Here is a 16,295-nt window from a genome sequence, read left to right on the forward strand (position 1 = left end):
TGACTGAAATAGGGAGGCATTTCCCTGAGGAGCTTCGAATCACATGCTTGTGAAACCACTTGAGGAAGTAAATGAGTCTGTTTTGGACAGGTGTTTCTTGGCTCTCTAGGCTTGACTACAGAGGTTGCTTGACAACTCATTTGCTGGATAACTTTTCCCCATGAGATGACGTTAGACATTAATTCTACAGTAAAAGTAGAGCCTCAAGTCCTCTGGCTAGAAATGGATGCAGGGTAGCAAAAGGTCTTCCAAACAGGGGGATGAATGCAGGAAGTAAAATGAGCATGTCAGCTTGAAACTTAGCTTAGTTCTGTGGTGTAATGACAGGGCTTTGTCATCCACAGTGAAGTTTCTGATGTGGTGACCAGAAATGAAATGGGATAGCTTTTATTAGTGGCCAAAATGGTTACAATTTCCTCCTCCATTTAAAGGCGAAACTTTGGGCATTCTCTACAAACAAGTCTCTTGAAAATGTGTTGTTGTAGTTTGGTGATAGAAATCCAGCACTGTGATACAAATGCAGATAAATCAATAGACACGTTTACAATCTGTTAAGAAAAAAACCCCAAACCTATAAGGCTATTTGAGGCCTGATGTAGGTGTAGCATAATAAGAAATCTTTTTGCTTCATGACAAGCAGACCAAAGAAAGATATATAAGTTGCAGGGTACTCGCAAGTATTTAGATCCTTGTAATTGATTAATAGTGTAGATTAAGGGTCTTTAAGCTTTATGTTTTAGAGGTCACCCTATTGCCTGTAGACATGGGTTTGAAAGGAGCATTCATATTTAACCTTTTGGCGTGAGGCAACCTTAAACCTTTTCCAAATTAACCTTCCCAATTTAGGTTAAGCATGAATGCTTGCAGTTCAAAGAGATTTTTTGAAAACATTCCTGGCAGAAATGGCTGAAGAATCATTTTGAATCCAACTCTGTCTAGAACAAGCAAGCAAGCCAACACAAATCCTGCTCAATTTGAACCTGAAAGGTAGAAAACAGTTCAGTTATAAGCAACTGATAAGGGTTTCCATCTTAAAAAGTCATTCAGATTCCTAAATTTTAGATGAAACATTGCACACTGTGCCTGTAATTCATAGAGTTCACATGCATGGATACTTCATTTTAGCTAATGAAACTCCAATACAGTGAAGCAAAATGAAGAATCCCAAATTATTTTAGTGCATTGTAGTTGCAAGGGAATTGTTCTGTGGAAAGCTTGATGTCCTGGTTGGTCACTATATACATTTTCAGTATCAGGGTTTTTTTGCCCACCTACTTCGAAATAATGTCACAGAAAATAGTTATAATATTTCATCTTGGATATGGATTTGCCTGAAATCATTGACATGGGAGTGATGCTTTTGCTTTCTTCTGCTGGGAGGGTGTCTTCTTGTTTGGCAAGCTTCCAAGTTATCTAGGTTTTATTTTAGTTAGAATTTAAATAGAGGTTGGGTTCACTCTATGTATTTTAGGTGCCATGGAATTTTATTCACATTTGCCATTTTCATTTCTGTTTGGTAAGCATGTAGCAGGGATAACGTTAATATTATACCTGACAAATTAATCATCATGTTAGAATTTGCTGGGTTTTTTTGCTCGTACCATAAACAAAGGTTAGGAAAAATAAAGATTTCATTAGTATCTCTGTACCTGGTGTTGAGCTGTGAGTACTGTACTCCATTTACTACCACAAATGATACTTAATTATATCTGTACCATTTAGGCGAGGGAGGGAAAGAGAGAGGAAAGCTGGCGCGCATGTGGGCGTGCGTGTGTGTGTGTGTGCACGCGCGCGTGTGTGTGTTCTAATATTATAAAAGCCTTAGTCTGTCAGTCTGTCCCTAACGCTTTATTCACATTCTGCTTGGTTGTCTTGGCAGCCAATCAGAGTGCTCCAAGAGCATTCTGGGCAAGAGGTGGCACAGTGCAGCACCTCCATGACAGCAGGGGTAGAGCGGGGGGGGGGCCTCATGCCTCTCTTCACCCAACCCCCTGCCGCAGCTCTGCTTCCTGGAGGTGGTGGTGGCACAGGGTGCTGGCTGAGGGGGATGGCGAGGCAAGTTTTCCCCTCCCTGCCCCCACTCCTGGGAGGTGGGAGTGGCTGGGGTGCGGGAAGTGGGGATGGTGAAGCAAGTTCCACCCCTCCCTCCCACCCCCTGCTCCTGGTGGGCGGCAGTGGTGCAGTATGGTGGATAGTGGTGCTCCACCCCCACCCTCCCCCCTGGCAGGGAGGGGGAGGCGGTGGGGAAAAGGGGAAGGACAGAGGGGAGCAGGATGGGGAACGGGAGTATTTTCCAGTGGCAGCAAACCCCTGCTGCCATAGCTGCGTCCCCTCCCCCACCACCTGCCCCCAACAACAGCTGTCAGAGGGAGGAGGCAGGGAGGGGGGAGGATGTTGCATGCAGCTAGATGCGGACCAACGGCATGTGTCGGTGGCTGCCGCCACGTGCAAACTCCGCTCCCACCTTGTTCCTGGGGGCAGGGGCACATGGGGTGAGAGGCAGAGTGGTGGTATTGTGGGGCACTGGATGGTGGTGCTCCATCCCCACCCTTGCCCCCCCACACACACCTGTAATTCCTGATGGGCAGTTGGCTAAGATGGAGAGAGAGGGAAAGGGGGGGAGGGGCTGTGAATCTCTGCCTCCAAACACAGAATATGCAAACTTGTCTTCAGACCCCTTTTGGTGGAAGGTCATTGAACAGGTGGTTGCTTGGCAGCTCCCGGTACACCTGGATGCCAACTGTTTCTTGAACCCTTGTCAGTCTGGCTTTTGTCTTGGATAGAGACTGACAGGGCAGCCTTGGTCGGTGATCTTTGCTTGGAGATTGACAGGAGACATTGTGCCCTGCCCTTACTTGATCTTTCAGCAGCCTTCAGCACAGTTGGCCATGAGGCCAAATGCTGATAAAACATTTACGTGACCTAATGGGTATTTGTGAACCACCCTAAATTGTTTCTATTCTCTCCTAGTAGAAAGGTCCCGGAAGGTGATGATGAGGGGGTGGGGCTTGTTTCCCCTCAATACCTTTCCTTTGGAGCCTCCTGGGCTTCATTTTGTCACCGCTCCTGTTCCATGTGTGTATGAGGCCACTGGGTAAGATTGTGCAGAGATTTGGAGTGAGGTGCCATCACTCATCGCTTGTTGCTGATGACACTCAGCTCTACCTCTCCTTCTCTTCCAATCTCAGTCCTTAACCAATGCCTGGTTGCAGTTGGGGATTGGATGCAGGTGAATGGAAACTTCACTAAGAAAGCTGATGGTAGTAGGCAGACTGCTTGACTTAGGTGAGGACTGGGAAATCTGTCATAGCTGGGGTTTCAACCTCCCCTTGTTACTCAAGCTCTGTGGCAACTGGATTTTCTGGTGGTGGTGGCAGCTAGGAGTGCCTTTTATTGGTTTCATCTGGTGAGAAGAATGGGACCCTTCATTTCAGATTTTGATTTGTTCAGCATCATCTTTGCCTTTGTAAACCCAAGGCTAGACCACTGCAGTGCAGTGGCTCTATGCAAGGCTGCCCTTGAAGACCATCCAAAAGCTGGAGTAGAATATGGCATCCTGCCTTCTGCCAGGAACACAGAACTCCCGTGCCCCAGAGTCTGCACAGGCTTCCAGTAGCCTTCTGGGTGCAATGCAGTTGTGCTGCTTTTGACCTAGAAGACCCTAAGGGTAGGGACAGAATTTACACATAACCGGTTTAAGTGATCAAAAACTGGTTTAAACCTGTAACAGAACAGAAATGCAGTGCACATAAACCACTTCCAAAATGGCCAAAGCTGGTTTAAGATGAACCTGGTTGAATGTAGTATCAGACTTAACTGATTTGGGTCAAACCAGTTTACAGAACTTCTGTCCTAGACCCCTTCCCGGTTTAAGGTAACGCTCGGTCCCCCAGCATCCCAGGATGCTTTGCCGCTCTGGGCTAGGCTGAGGGATTAGGGTTGGCCTCATCCCTCTCATCCCTAGCCAGAGCACTGGCACTGCTCTGGCCTGCTGAGAAAGGGGGTGGAGGTAGATGAACGGTGCGGACAGCGGGGTGTGGCAAGACGCTAGCCCTGTGCCTAAGGCAAAGGGGGGAAGGGAGGGCCCCAGTCACTGTTGTTGTAGGCAGAAGCAGAGGAGAGGTGGGCATGGGGAGAGATGCCCCTGGAAGGATCCTGGTGCTGTCCCCCACCCGCCAGGCTGGGTGGTCTGAAAGAAGAGGCTGTGATCAGGCAGCTGCAGTGCCCAGTAACTCTGCAGACAAGCACCAGCAACTTCCCTAGTGATGGCCATGGCTCCCTGGAGGTGGGCAACAGTAACTCAGGCGGAGTCGGCAGCAGGGGCTAGGGTGGGCATCCCACTTGTCTCCTGATTGGTGCCACCACATTCTCCTCCCCTGGGGACACCCACCCTGTACTGGGCCTGGGCCTGGGCCTGGGCATGGCCCCTGCAAGAGGAGAAGCCACTTGGCAGGTGCCCATGGGTCTGGTGCCTGCTTCCAAACTCCCCATGTTCTCCCCATTGTTGCATCACAGAGATTAGACAGCCACACCCCCATGCCAGGCACCCTCAAAGAGATAGCAGCCTGGTGATAAGGAGTTTCTGCCTCCTCCCTGCGTGTCCAGGGTGCGGGTGAGGCCCCTCTCACTCCCTCCAGCCCTTCAAAATACACAGTGAGGGGGGGAGCTGAGGGGAAGGGCCCCAACCGCTGCTTATGGCTGTAGGAAGCCCACAGGGAAGGGAAGGCAAAGAGGAAGGGCTTTCCAGCTCACCTTCCTTCCTGCCTTGCAGCTGCTGCAGAAGGAAAGGGAGGTGTGCTCCAGTTCTGCCCCTTTCTTCCCCTCCCCCCTGGCTTCTAGCCTTCAGGCTTGTGGCTGCATTTCCAGAATCAAAAGTGAATGTCTATTCACTAGCTTCCTGGTTCAATCTATGAATGGTTCATATGTTTAGATCAGGTTAGACTAACGTGCAAAGATTGAATCGATTCAGGCTCCAGCTTTTTGAATGTCTGTACTTAGCCTAAAAGGTCTGGGCCCTACATACCTAAGAGACTGCCTTCTCCTTATGCCAGCTCAGTGGGAGTTCTGTTGTTCAGCAGTTTTGAAAATTAAGCTATGAGTATATATAATGCCAGATCCAGACTGGTTAAAACCTTGATCTTGAGTTGCTGGATTTGTTTCTAGACCAAAAGGATGACTTCTGTTACACTGTACATAACTATGCTGCTCACTCTTGCTTAGTTTTATTGCTGTGGATTGTAGATCTGAGAAATATTTAAAATAACTTATTTTCTTAAAGGTGTCTTGCAGCCCTGAGTACTAAAATTGAAGAGCCTTTTGGAGAGTGCAGGAGACATGTCTAAGAATTAGTACTTTTAAAACATGTATGTTCATAATAATGTCCAAGAGATGGGGCTTTTTTTTGTGATACCATTTTCTGGACCCATTGCAGTGCTGAGAGAATTGTTGGACAAGCTCTCAGGCATCAGTTGCCCTTCCTGAGGTCTCTCTCTCTCTCTCTCTCTCTCTGTATAATAATGCACATTTAGATTCCTGTTCAGGTGGTTTATGTTTTACACTTTTCATAGCTGAGGATGTTGTATGAGAGGCCTTTTGCTGTGACTCTGACATCACCATTCTTTGTAGATAGCAACACTGACTCTCTTCTCTGTGAAATTATAGATAAGTATACAGGCAGTCCTCAACTTACAGTGATTTGCACTTGTGGCACTCCACCATTTACACCCATGTTATTACTTACGGTGCTAGATCCTCACACTTAGCACTACATGGGAATTTACAATGAGAAAAAGAGGGCAGCAAAACAAACATCCCTGTCTCAGTTTCTCAAAAAGCCATCAAGTGGCCCTAAGTCTCCTCAAAATCTCCCCAGAGAAGCCCTTCTGAATTCTGTGACCCTGATGAAAGGTGTTATTTAAATAAAATGTTAATTGATTAGTTACTGTATTGCCTAGTTTAATCAATTTATATACAGTACACTTTAGAAAGCTTTGTACTGTACAGTGTATATAATTTATAGTTGAATAAATGGTTGATTTAAATATGGTGTTTATGGTCATTTCTATAAAAAGCTGGGCATCAGGCCGTTGGTCAGAAACATAACCCCCTATTATAACATTGTTTCTATAGGAAAATCAGATTCAACTTGCATCATTTTGACTTGCAGCCTTTTCCAGGAACATAACCTGCCATAAGTGCAAGGACTGTCTGTACAAGAATAAATGTAAGAGCAGCTTGTAGAACTGATACGTCTGTGACCTTCAAATATCTGTATCATTATTATGATGGTCTAAGCAAGAAACTGTATTAGGGTGGGAAGTACCAAATTCATCACACCAGCTGTACAGACAGACTTTGATCCAAAGACCATGAAATCAGTGGAAAGCTCCTATTGACTTCAGTGGGCTTTGGATCAGAACCAGAATGGTTACCATACTCTAAATGGTGGTTGTCTTCAGTGCTGTTGCTTGTGTAGGAATTGCTGCTTCTTCAGTCTTAATATTTGGCATAAGAGTTCCTATTGTTAGTCAAGATTAGAAAATTCTGCCCATCGTTATGCTCATTACCGAGGGACAGCATATCCAGTAGAAAGACTTGATTTTTAAAATATATATATTTAAAGTTGGACTTGAGGTACTCTTCCATATAACATGGCAGGCAACCGTTGATCCTCTGGATCTTGGTGTGTATATATAAGGCATATGCCTAGGCAAGAGTATGGAGGAGTGGAGGCTGCCCAAGACCTTCCATTCCCCCTTTAGACCATTGAGACAGAATCCAAAGGCCAGAGCAAGTCCAGACATTCAGTGCCTCAATGACTGCCGCTTCTCCCGCAGAGCAACAGATAAACTGCTACTGACTTCCTAATGCCTCAGCGAGGTCGTTTGTGATGTCCGTTTGCCTTTCTCCAACCAAGTGGGTACCCACGAGGCAGTGGGGCCTAGAGTTTTGAGGCACCCTATACTTGCCTTACTCTGGAGGTTGCAACATTGTGATATTTTATAGGAGCTGCTATAATATAATTCTCAGAGAACTGTGATAAGCAATGTCCTCCAACTCTATCGGAGTCTTGGATGTCACTGAGGGATATATAAGACCTTAAGTAATCCAATTTATTGTGCAGGAAACTAATTGGATCTTTCTCATATGTTTAGATCAGGAATTAGGCCACTGTATATACGTGAGAAGCTTCTACTAATTTGTTCATCATGCATGAAATTTTGTTTCCCACAATATTTCTGTATTTGAAAAAAGCCCTAATATGGATGCATATGCATTGACAGAAAAGTACTTTTCCTGATATACTGGTTCCCAAAATGAAATAAGGTATTAGCTTTACTGGCACTTACTTGTTAAGCTGCCTCTCCCCCAGAAGGGTTTGCCAATATGGCTTTGTGGATAAAACTTTTTCTAGTAAAGAGTAGGTTTGAGTAAATGACCCTTCCTGAAGTTGTGGCTGGGCCTTATGACCTTACAGGCACAGTCCTTCAAGCCTTAGAAAGCTGGTGGGATAACTGAAGGTAGCAAGGACTCTGCCAGGTTGTTCTCATAGGCCCTTAGATATCATTTGGTCAAGCACTAACTTTTTAAAAAATGATGTGAGTGGTAAGTTTAATAGAGAAAGCAGGAGACCTGTCAATCCCATGTTTTTCCCAAGTACTTCTGTTGTGAGTATTTTGATGTCAAGATATTAAAACTTTTAGAAAATGGCTAGCCATTATCCTCTTGTGCTGTAAGAGCCATGGTTCTTGTAGCTGGTGAGAATTGCTATTTAAAGATAGCTGAGAGATGTTTGTAAAAGGCTAATGTAATTCATGAGAAGATAATATATTTTTATGGTTTGAAACTCTACCTCTCCAGGAAGGGGATTTTTCTTCCAATTTTTGGTTATGTAGTGCTCCTGAAGATCATAGCACTGAGAAGAAGGGTGAATGCAGCTTTGATTTACATGTGGATCAAATACAGCACTGGTAGCAGCAGCAAAAGTTTTTCACGACAATTCTGAACCAGAGCAGCCACCTTTTAAGAGTGGGATGGTAGCTCGGTGCCCCTCTGTTCCAGTGATTTTCAACCTATATTCATTTGTGGACCCCTAAAGAATTTTGAAAGGCAGTGTGGACCCATTTGGAAATTTTGAATAAAGGTGCGGACCCCCTTGAATTGTTAGTGTGGGTGTTCACATACTTTTACCACACTCTAACAGACCACACTCCAGCAGGCTTGGTTAATCAAGTCTGCTCCAACATGGTGTAATTGCAGCAGGTCGGAGCAGCCTTGCTGCATGTGTACAGGTGCCCTAACTCTGGATGTCCTAAAACCAGTTGGCAAAATTCTAATTTAATTTGTATATACTTGTACTGATGATAAAAGACTTATCATGTATTGACCTCATTGGCTTCTTCTGGCTGACTATACATGTGTAAGAGAGCAGTAGATAGTTCAAAGACAAGAATTAGAACTGGGAAGCTATTCATCATGAATCTAGTTTATAGCTTTGCCCTTTGTTTAGTTATAAAAGACTGATATTTTTCATAGATTGTTTATTGTTTGAAATTATTACAAGTGCCTTATACATTGTATATGTGAAATCTATGTGTATTTTTCTGTTTTTCAAAATAGCATATGTTGTTCTGTGTCTACTTCAAAGGCACAGAAATGGGAGGGAAGGGGAAATTGTCCCAGAATGCTATTTGCTTGGGGCCTACTGAACTGCAGAAGGCCGCCTCTCATGGGGCATGCCTTCCATGGCAGGATTCATAAATTCATAGATTGTAGGGGCTAGAAGGGACCTTGCAGATCATCGGGTCCAGCCCCCCTGCTCTAGCCAGGAAGACAACTGGGGTCAAGTGACTCCAGCAAGATGCCTGTCCAGCCTCCTCTTGAAAACCTCCAGGGTAGGTGACTGCACCATCTCTGGAGGGAGTTTATTCCACAGGCTGGACACCCTGACTGTGTGAAGGAGTTTTTCCTGATATTAAGCCTGAAGGGGCCTTCCAGGAGTTTATATCCATTGGTCCTGGTCTTTCCTGGGGGTGCCCTAATGAACAGTTGTTCACCGAGCTCCTGATGCACTCCCCTGATATAGCAGTAAACCACTATCAAGTCCCCTCTCACTTTTCTCTTCTTTAGGCTAAAGAGACCCAGGTCCACCAGCCTGTCCTCATATGGCTTGTCTTGCAAGTCCCTGATGTATACAGGTGGCTCTTTTCTGAACCTCTCAAGTTTTTCCATGTCCTTATTGAAGTGTGGCACCCAGAACTGGATGCAGTACTCCAACTGTGGTCTCACCAGTGCCGAGTACAGTGGGAGTATCACTTCCTTAGTTTTACACAAGATGCATCCCTTTAAAAGGACATTCCTTCTCTTTCAGGGCACATCAAGGGATCGTACATACAATGGTTCTACCTCAAGATTATCCCCCACCTTTATGAATTAAATCCCTGCTTTGGCTCTGTGCTTTGGGGATCACTAACAGTACTGTTTGGTTGTATTAACATTCCACTACTAATAAGATGGCTTAAGAACTCATGGAAGGGAGTTTAAATGTTTACTTTTAATTTAAAAAGCTCATTCTAGAAAAATGTCAGAGCTCAGCTGAAAATACAAAATACAAGAGGGCTTAGTGGAGGGGGCTGAAGCTTGTGTTGACATGGGAAGTTTAGAGGGAGATTGGGGGCGGGGGTGGGTGTCACAGTCCTGTAGGTCATCGTAGGGATGGCTGTTCATGAGTGGGTTTTTATGTCAACCTTTTTAAGAACAGAAATAAATAAAATGAAATAACCTACATTAAAAACCTCTCCCCAACCATGCTGCGCTCTGCCTAACTTCTTTGATAAGAGTCTTTCTAGAGATAACAGGTTTTAGGGTTTCTTGGGCAGATAGTTGAGAGAGATGGCATATTCTGTCGGTGTGGGTCCCCATGTATGGCTGTTCTGGAAGCACTTGCTGTTTGGAAAGGTCAAGATAATGATGAACAATAACCAGATTAAATAGCTAAATACAGCATGTATGTAGTTTTCAGGATTTAATCTATCTCGCTGTAGCAATAGCTGTACTTACCTGATGGGCATATTTGTGCATCTCTGACAAAATCTGCCCATGCCTACAATTTAAGGATTGTGTTTGGGGGCTATTGCAAGAACCACTGGTTTGCAAACTATATTTTTCATATGTTCTATAAAAGAGACACAAAGGAAGTACTGAATCAAAATGAAAACAAGGATGAGGCAAAGGGAGGACTGAAACAACTTGAGGGCAGTCTGGCCTGAAGCTCCTTGCTTATGTAAGAACCCTGTTGAAGTGGTTTTATAGCCAAGCTACTTACTGATATCTTTTCCTGTTCATCATTATTGAAGTTTTACTGCAGGATCACACTGTTCAGACCAGGGGTGTCAAACTCATTCGACCCTGCAGGCCAGATGAGTAGCATAAGGCTGGTCCAACCACAGGATCAGGCCTACAGACCTCCTCCTCCCCAGCATACCTGATTCAGACGTTGCTCCAGCTGGAGGTATGGCACCCGCACTGTTTGCGGTGTAGACGCTGGAACAAATGCTGCATGAAGCAATGTCTGTGTAGGGTGGCTGCCCTGGCAGTTCCAGGACTGCGGTGCCTACTCCAGCCAGCCTGGGATGTGGCTGCCACTCTAGCCAGACTGTGCCATGTGCTGGGCCCATTCCAGGATCAATACCACACGTGGCATGGGTCCCAGACTGATTGGAGCAGCCACCAGGTTAGGTATGCTGGGAGACAGGGAGAGGAGGAGGTCTCTGGACCCAATACAGCCCTTTATGATGGGCCTATGCCATGCCCATGTGGGTCTCATCAGACCCAGGGGCAACACCAGGGACTGGAGAAGAGGGCTTTGGGCTGCATCCAGACCATGGGCAGAATGTTTGACACTGCTGGCTTCAACTGTCCATTGTTGGAGTGTGAAATGTTAGACTAGTTTTGACTGTCTCTGAGAGTGGCTTCAGGCCCAATAATATAAATATGATTATCAATAGAAAAGAATATTACTTGAGGAAGAATATTACTGAATAACTCCCATCCCCCCACATTTTAATAATAGCTATATGGCAAAAATGTATGTGCCATGATGGTCCCTGCTTTGTTAACTTGCCAAGATGGTAGAAACAGTGGGCATATTGCATCATTTTGAATTAAGAACATAGTATTTGCCTGACTAAATCTGACCATAGATCCAGATCCTGTGTGCTCCAATCAGCAGCAGTGTGGAAAATGAGGAATGGCTGAACTAGAGTTATGTCCCTGTAAGTGGAGTAGGGAGCAAAGCTTGTTATATGACAGGATGGCCAGAGTTACTCACCCTGGGAACCGCAGCTGATCCTCCACCGAAGTTCAAGAGCTGGGGAGGGGAGAGGGTGCTGAGTGACCTGGAGTGGAGGTGACCCCCACCCCCCTGCAGCCTCCTGGCTGCAGCTTGGCCACTGAACCTGAGCTGGCAGTCCCAGAGGGAAAGGAGGGAGAAGGGCAGGCTTGGGGCATGCTCCCTGCAAGGAAAGTTGGAGCGGCAGGAGGTACCGGGCTGCGCTGTCCCCTGGAGCTGCCTCAGGGAAAGCAAGCGGGCCTTCAGCTGATTTCCGGAGAGCTGCAAGTACCATACAGGCGAGCGGCATGCAGCTCCCAATCCGCAGTTTGGCCACTTCTGTTATATGAGACGTGAGCTTATGAGGGACTATGAAGGAGTATCAGATACAACTCATGTTGTAAGCATGAAAGTACTCAATGCTCAAATGCTTTACCAAAAGAAGGTACCATCCCCTCTGTCTCTCTTTCTTTCTGACCTCTCCCCCGCCCCGCACATTGAGTGCACAAAGTTGGACAAGCAATTTGAAGCAATTACTTCGTACACTTTCCTCTTCCTTTTTTCTTTGATTTGCTAGTATACAAGTTATTTTACTAAAAATAACCTGCTTGCCTTGTCTCTCATTTCTGATTAAACACATCTCAAAAATTATTTACAATACTTACAGCTATAAACAGGAGATGTAATTCAAAAGAAACCACATTCAGCTCAGATTTAAAAACCATAGAAGGAGTTCACACCTGCCAGCTCACTCAATTTTCCCAGTTGGACATTGACTATAGTATTTATGTATCTGGTTCTCAAGTTTTAATAGAATATAGCTTTTCACAAAAGCTGAGAATTTAGGAAATAATATTGTAGCAACAAATTTTGCTAACAGATTAGGAGAGGAGATGATAAACATAGAAAGTCAGAAACCTAGTTATCTTGCTTCTGAATTTAAAAACACCAGAAGTCAACTTTTCTCTTTAACTTCCTTGGGAAGTGACTTGTTACTTTGTGGAAGACAGTTAATCCCACACGATATTTGCATTTTTGTGCCCAAGATAAGCTGTTTGTTCTGTTAGCTTTAAGGTGGCCTTTTCTTGGATGCTGCACTGTGATATAATTTTTAAGATATTAGCAGTTGGCAGTGAGTTGGAAAAAAAAGGCTGATAGAAGTGGGTTGGTGCACCGGCTGCTGTGCGGGTTGTTTTTTCCCCTTTAAGAGTCCTTCCAAAACTCAAAACAATAGTCTGTGAGTAGATTTGGGTGCCTGCAGCTTCGGTGTCTAACTTTGGTCTTGGGAGCCCCTCAGCCAGTCCTCATAATATTAAACAATAATCCTTGGTGCAGACAAAGAGATATACAAGTAAAGCAGGGGTATTGGTTGTAGCCGTGTTGGTCTAAGGACATAGGCAGGCAAGGTTCTTTGGGTGAATCCAATATCTTTTATTAGACTGACTAAAATAGTTGGAAAAATTCTTTTTTGAAAGATTTTGGGTACAAACACCCTTTTGTCAGGCTGAGGAAGTGTCTGTAGTTGGTCTGTGCTCATCTGGGATGGAATAGTATGAGTAAAGCAGACTTTTAGCCTTTTTCCAGATGGCAGGAGAAGGCCTTTTAGCTCTGTCCCTTCCTAAATGCAAGCTCCCATAGCTTTTAGTTTGCTTCTGGCCAGCTTGGCTTTTAACTGCCTGCTAATCATGGGCTCCTACTACACAGCTGTCCACCTCCCTTAAAGGGTCAGACTGTCCTGTTACAGGGAAGTATAAAATCCATAGCCTCTAGACCAGTCCTTATTAGTGCTGCATGGGGGAAAATGAGATATTCAGAGTTAAAAAAAAAATCTATAGTCTGATATTGCAGAAATTGATTTAGGATGGAGAGAAAAGGCTGTGTTGCTAGCAGGGTGAGGCATGTATTCTTTATTCATGTTATAAAGTAAGGAGGGTTGAAAATTGCTAAAAGTTCCTATGAGGGAAACTGTTTCCTCAGTATTTGCTGTACTTTGCCATTGTTAAAACATTTGATTGAGAGATTTAAAGGCAGGTTTGTCCCTCATTGCTGTAACTCATCATCCTTGTCCTCTCCCCAGCGTAAACTGATCATCAGGGAATTTCAATGAAAAAACAAAGGCTATCAAAATAACTTTTCCCTGATAGTTTTAAACTGTATTGTCTAGCTTGCCTACAGTAAAGTACACCAGTGAGGCAGCAAGGGTTTGTTTTTAATTGCATTTATTTATTTATTTATTTTAGGGTGATGTGTGCATGTGAGGAGGGAGGAAATACGATACTGGTGGAAGATTCTATATCCAGCATTGCAGCAAGCCTTTATCAGGGAGGAGAAACAATAGGATTACTCAGATTTTATTTAGCAACCTATTCTTTAAGATGAAGTACAAATAACACAATTATGCTTTGCAAAGCACTGGGGCAAACACTCCCACAAAAGACTCAGGAGAAAAGGAAAACTCTTTCATTACTGTCCAGTCTTTAGGACTTCAGTTGCATTTACTGCCCCTGCAGTTTTGGGACGGACATTGCACATAAAACCAGTGCAAGTGATCAGAAACTGTTTAAGTGATCAGTGGTTTAAACCTGTAACAGAATGGAAGCTCAGTGCACATAAACCAGTTTGAAAATGGCTCAGACCAGTTTGAGATATATCTGGTTGAATGTACTATCAGATTTAATTGATTTGGGTCAAACTGGTTTATGCAATGTCTGTCCCAGACCCCTTCCTGGTTTAACTTAGTTTCATAGTTGGTAGGGTCGGAAGGGACCTGAGCAGATCATCAAGTCCGACCCCCTGCCATAGCAGGAAAGAGTACTGGGGTCAAATGACCATGGCAAGGTGATTGTTTAGCTTTGTCTTAAAGACCCCCAGGATAGGAGCCAGCACCACTTCGCTTGGAAGTTGGTTCCAGATCCTAGCCGCCCTGACCATGAAGTAGCGCCTCATGATGTCTAATCTGAATTTACCCTTTGCCAGCTTGTGACTTAAACCAGAGTCCCCCAGCATCCCAAATGCTTTGCAGCCCTGGGTGGGGCTCTCTGCTCCATAGCAGGGCTGGTCCTGCCCCTCTGATCTCTGGCTGGAGCTCCCACAGAGATGGCAGGCACAGCAGCATCTGCCTGGCTTCCCTGTGCTGTCCCCCACCCCAACAACTCCCTGCTCAAGCAAGGATTCCTCCCTCCCCTCTCCCACAACATGGATGTAGCCAGCATGTGCTATGCTAGCTAATGCTGAGAGGTGTTTGTGTAAGGCAGACAGGACAGTGTGTGCTCAGGGCTTTTTGGATCTGAAAGAAGAGCTTGAGCTAATGAGAGAGGCTTTTGTTTTGTTGCTGGGCTGATAAACACTGTGTTACTCCCTGTGTAACTCCCTGCTGTGTAAGTAAATGCTGTATAACTCCCTGCTGGCTCCCTCTCTGGTCAGGAGTGGGGGGGACCCCTCCCTAATCAGAGCATCCTGCTGTGGGCCTGGCCACCCCCCCTCCCAGCTCAGCACTGTAGAAGGGAAGGGAGGGCTGCTCTAGCACTCCCCCGGCTCCCAGCCAGCCCAGAGGGGATGTCTGTACTGTTACTAACCGGTTCAGCCTATCCAGGTTAGACTAACCTGCAAAATTTAGGCTCAGGCTTTTTGAATGTCTGTCCCTACCCCAGGGGCATAGTGAACCCCAGCAGCATGGTAGAGACTCTGAACAAAGTCTTGAAATCTTTCTTTCTGCTGGCAGCTGAACCACATTGGCCAAGACTCCCAGCAGCCATTCGGCTGGCATTAGCGTTTGTCTGTAGTATTTCAGATTCTCATTGGACTGATCATTACTATGGTATTTGAGTTTTGGTGCAAAGCAGAGGAAGCATAAAACTTAACCTCTTTTTAGCAGGTAAAACTTTCTGGCAGATATTACTTTGCATTTCCACTTTCTAATAGCAGTTTGTTGCATGCTTCTCATCTTAAACCGCATGGCCAAAGGGAGTCATATTGGATGTTGAAAAGTAATTATTACTGTATTAATACATATGTTAGACACACTCATCAGCAAAGCTGACTCCATATGCCTTTATGAAATACAGATAGAAACTCTAGAAATGATTCTGCAGAGGAAAAAATGAGATTTTGTATGTGTGTTTGTACTGTTTTTTGAAAGACAGCAGATGAATGGGCTGATTTTTGCCATAATCTTGGAAATGGAGATGTGCTTCTGAGCAGCAGTAATTAAACTAAACTAAACTAAATTTAGTAAACTAAATTTGAAAGATTTTCAGCAGAAAGATGTGAATCCATTAGTTCATAGGGGATTAGTATCTGAATGCCACAGCTCAGCAGATAAGATGAAGATACAGTACATGTGAAGCAGATTGCAATATTTGGACTGTGACGGGCTACAGTATCCTAGAAACCTGATACTTTTAAAATTTACATTGTTCTTTAGACAGATTCTAAGAATTATTGCTAGGAAAGAAAATCACATTAAATAGAAAATATCATTTCATTTTAGAATTCAACCTTGTCTTATAGGAAATATCCAGGGACAAACAAGATGGTTATTCTTAAAGCTGTTAGTTCAGTTTCCTTTTATTTAGCGTAGAGTGATAGCACAGTAATACTCGCTATATAAAAGCGTTATAGTAGTAGCAGTCAGGTTGCCATGCTTGTCTGTGTTCTGTATTATGTTTTTAAAATGTCCATATGGGTAAAGAATTAAAAACATTTAGCTCATTTGTACAGTAAAACACAAGACAAAATCTTAGGCTCTAAACTGGTAGGACCTGCAATAATTTGCATTTAATAGGAAAACCACCATTCCTTATTAATAATGCTTTTCAGCATTCAAATTGATGTGATATAATATTTAAAATAATATAAGGAAAACATAAATGAAGATAGTTTCATAGTTTCTAGGGTTGGAAGGGACCTGAGCAGATTATCTAGTCCGACCCCCTGCCATGGCAGGAAAGAGTACTGGGGTCAAACG

General features: G+C 44.4%; 1 protein-coding gene across 4 annotated transcripts in view; it reads left to right on the plus strand.

The window, feature by feature from the left end:
* Window positions 1–16,295, plus strand: part of AGPAT3 (1-acylglycerol-3-phosphate O-acyltransferase 3) — a 140,726-nt gene that overhangs the window by 91,120 nt on the left and 33,311 nt on the right. For 2 of the 4 annotated variants that reach the window (XM_019529025.1, XM_019529022.1), the window contains exon 1: window positions 10,175–10,282. The exons of the other annotated variants lie outside the window; for them this stretch is intronic. The gene's annotated coding sequence lies outside the window, so the exon portion shown is untranslated. Of the gene's footprint in view, window positions 1–10,174; window positions 10,283–16,295 lie in introns of those variants that run through there. 4 annotated transcript variants of the gene reach the window in all.

Source organism: Crocodylus porosus, unplaced genomic scaffold (assembly GCF_001723895.1).
Source record: "Crocodylus porosus isolate Cpor-Errol unplaced genomic scaffold, CroPor_comp1, whole genome shotgun sequence".
In the NCBI taxonomy this organism is placed as follows: Eukaryota; Metazoa; Chordata; order Crocodylia; family Crocodylidae; genus Crocodylus; species Crocodylus porosus.